We start from the raw sequence: 3517 nt of genomic DNA on the forward strand, positions 1-3517 counted from the left end.
AGCGCCCGGTTCCTCTTCAAAATCTGCAACAAACAAACAAACAAACGGGAACACGCTGTGCTGGCCATCTTCAGCACCACCCCACCTGCCGATGCCAGCCTCTTCCGCGACACCCCTCTAGCCCCTCAGAAGCTGCTCTATACTGTGCACACCTGCTCCGAATCGATTCCAGAGTCCTATGCCGAGCCTCTCCTCCCCTCCAGGACCTAGGGGTACAACAGAGACAAATGTCCACTGTGCTTGCAACAAAGTGACCGACCCCAGAATCCTCCTTTTTAACTCCTGGACTCACCTCAAGTGCTCATCTGACTGCAAATATGGCAAGACATGACCTGCAACAAAGAAAAATGGTGTTGCCATGTTAGTCTCAACTATTAGTCACCATCCACACACGCAACCCCCTCACCTTCTCACAGCTCTCCTCGGTGTGCAGCTTCACCTCTCCCAGGTTGGGTGCGGTGCCTGAAAGAGAAATGGAACCAGACACAGGCTGAGACAGAGGTCAAAGCGGCAGCCGGCCCTCAGCAAGTGCCATCTCCCTCTCCCGTATCTTTACTGCTCATCTGCTGGCCTTCGGAGGTCTTCTGTTCTTTTACTTTCATCTATGAATCACCTGGAAAACACAAACAAGAAGTGATGCTTGCAATTTAATGAAAATGGCAAGACCCAGAAATTACTTGCTGCATCAGTCTTCTAAGCATGGCTCACCTTGTCTAAGCTACCTCTCGGGCCGAGATCTCAATTCGCTCGTCGCTTGGCCTCTCCAAATCAAAAACATCAAGCAAGAGTGCTAAGCCTGTCAGAGGAATCGGGCATTGCTTCTCTCTGACACAGTAGAGTGACCACGCTCTGCTCAGCTCTCTTCTGCCACTCTTTTCCACGTAGCTCCCTGCCTTGACGTCTGCAAGCACGATATTGAAAAAGTCACATCGATGCAGAGCTAAACCTTAACAATCCCAGAGGGCTTCCTACTGTATGGCCATACCATGTACTATACAACTAAGCTGCCATTAAAGTGAGCAGAAAACATGCAAGAACCAAGTTTTAGGCTTGTTTTGCCTTTTTTGTAACCCTTTCAAGATTCAGACAGCTTTACTACCCCCGAGCAGCCCCTCCCACACACCTCCAATTGTGTCTATAACATACAATTTAAGTGACTTCCCACACAACCTATTCCATCCAAAAGGCATGTACAACCTTTGCCTGAGCAGTCGGGACGTTTCAATACATTGCTCATAGACACCCACTATGGCTATCTCTCCTGCCCCGACTTCACATGCTGGGCAGAGCAGCTCCCAAGCAAACGCACATGGAGTGGCTGACCCCACAAAGAAAGTTACAGATGCTGCGACGCCAAAAACAGAGAAGACTCTCCGGTGGAAGAACACCTCCCGGACAGGATGCTCCATCTGCCCAGACAACTTACGGGGCCACGTGACGAGGCTCCGTGGGAGCCCCGGAATAGAGTCCGACACGTTAACCCGATACCGAAACTGACAGCCGAAACTGAGGTGATGGAAGTGCAAGGCGGCAAAGTTCAAGACCTATCAACATAAGGATGGAGGGAGAAATTCCCAGTCTGTGAACAGGGACACTTGGAGAACACAGCTGCAGAGGCAGCCTGGAGCAATGCCCCAAAAGACGACTGACCAGATAACTCTGAATCATCAGATCCAGACATGCTTTAAGCTTGTAAAGCAAACAAAGAAATGCCTGACCGGCACTTATGAAACTGACATGAGTGGTCAAGACACCGGGAACGGCGCCTGAGGAATGGGCGGCTCACGCTGAGCACAAAGAGCGATGAGGACATCGAGACCCAGGAAGGACTGAAACGGAACACGCGCCGCTCACGCTACGCAACACACTGGAGCTGGAGCTGCCCTGCCCACACTAGTCTCATGCTGCTAAGTTACCCGCTCCCTTTCCCTCTGCCAAGTGCTACATTTAAAGCAGCCCAGCCCACCACCATTCCCAACCGTGCCCCCGCACCCATCTCGCTCCCAGAAAGTAGTCCTGCAACTTGACTTGCATAGCTCCGTGGTTCTTGAGCCACCCTCAGTGCTCAGAACTCCCACGTCACACACCTGGGACATCGCTGCAATCACCAATTTGATCATCATCTGCAGCAAAAAGGAAAATAAACAACAAACCCAACAAACAGTAAGCAGGCAAACAAATGGAAAACACTGGACTACCCATAATTATCATCACCACCACACCAGTCAATGCCTGCCTCTTCCACAACACCCCACTGCCTCGTGCAAAGCTCTGCAACATGGTGATCACCTGTTCCAAAATAATTCCTGACTGCTAGGCCGGGACTCCCCTCCCCTGCAGGACCTGAGAGTCTAGAGACAAGTGACAATTGTGCTGGCGAGAAGTGACTGACCCCACAATCCTTCTCATTACTTCCCCGACTCACCTGAAATGCTCATCCGACTCCAAAGGCAACTGCATGGTGCTTGCGAGAAAGACTAACACTGAACCCCATCGCCATGTTATACTCAATTGTTAGTCACCAATCTGGCAGAAACCCCCCCGAGATTCTCACAGCCCTCCTCAGGGTGCAGCTTCACCTCTCCCACATTAATTGCGGCACCAAAAAAGAAATGTAACAGACGCATGCCGAGACAGGGCTCGGAGTGGCAGCCTTCCCCCTGTGATTCCCATCTCTTGCTTCTATGCATTGGCTACTCATCCAGCAGGCGTCCAACATTTCTGGCTGCCACATCCGGACCTGTACATCACCTGGAAAACACAAGCAAGAAGAAACGCCTTCAACTACTTCAAAAACATTTCACATGAAATACAGCTGCTGCTTCAGCCACCTAGTCAGTGTTCCACATTAATCAACAAGACATGGAGACAGAATCAGGTCTGTGAAAATGGACATTGAGGGAACAAAGCTGCGGGCAGCCTGGAGCGATGCCTGAAAAGGCAACTGACCTGATAACTCTGAGGCATGTGTCCCAGCTATGCTTAAATTTCATAAAGCGAGAAAAGCTCATGCTGAATAGCAACCTGCTCCCTTTCCATGCCCAAAGAGAACTAGTCTTAAACAGCCTCCCTCCCAGACCAAACTTAGATCTCCTTCCTGCCCCTCCCCAGACCCAGTCTTTTAACTTAGCGTTCCAAGGGACAGGAATCCAATGCCATTCTTGAGAAAAACACCTCACCAGCTAACTGGGATGCTCCTGCAATAACCAGATTTCTCTTAGTCATCTGCAAAATAAAATAGGAATAGTGCACAGCTATGCAGGACATTGACCAAAGCTGACCTCTGCCATAACTCCTCCTCCTGAGAACAGCCATAGAGTTCCACTTACCTCATCACCACCAACAGATATAGTACCTAAAAAACCCCTATACAAACATACTTACTAATACATACACTAGTAAGTCTTGACATCGCCTGAAGCTCTTCACTCAAATGAGTCCATCTAGGAAAAAAAACAAAAAAAAACCAACTGCAGAAAAAAACCAGAAAGGACTAATACCACAAAACAGAAAAAAA

The 3517-nt window shown here is 49.5% G+C and overlaps 1 long non-coding RNA gene across 3 annotated transcripts; it reads right to left on the reverse strand.

Moving 5' to 3' along the window:
• Window positions 1–898, reverse strand: LOC115601740. Of its 3 annotated transcripts, none has more exons than XR_003989469.1 (4): window positions 407–638; window positions 293–332; window positions 153–206; window positions 1–23 (listed from the first exon to the last, which is right to left on the reverse strand). It is a non-coding gene; the product is annotated as an uncharacterized LOC115601740 (long non-coding RNA). The 3 variants fall into 3 exon arrangements; XR_003989470.1 differs by adding an exon at window positions 709–898 and having other exon boundaries at window positions 7–206; window positions 407–613; XR_003989468.1 differs by having other exon boundaries at window positions 7–206.
• Between the last annotated feature and the right edge of the window lie 2619 nt (window positions 899–3517).

This window comes from Strigops habroptila, chromosome 3, assembly GCF_004027225.2.
Source record: "Strigops habroptila isolate Jane chromosome 3, bStrHab1.2.pri, whole genome shotgun sequence".
Classification (NCBI taxonomy): domain Eukaryota; kingdom Metazoa; phylum Chordata; class Aves; order Psittaciformes; family Psittacidae; genus Strigops; species Strigops habroptila.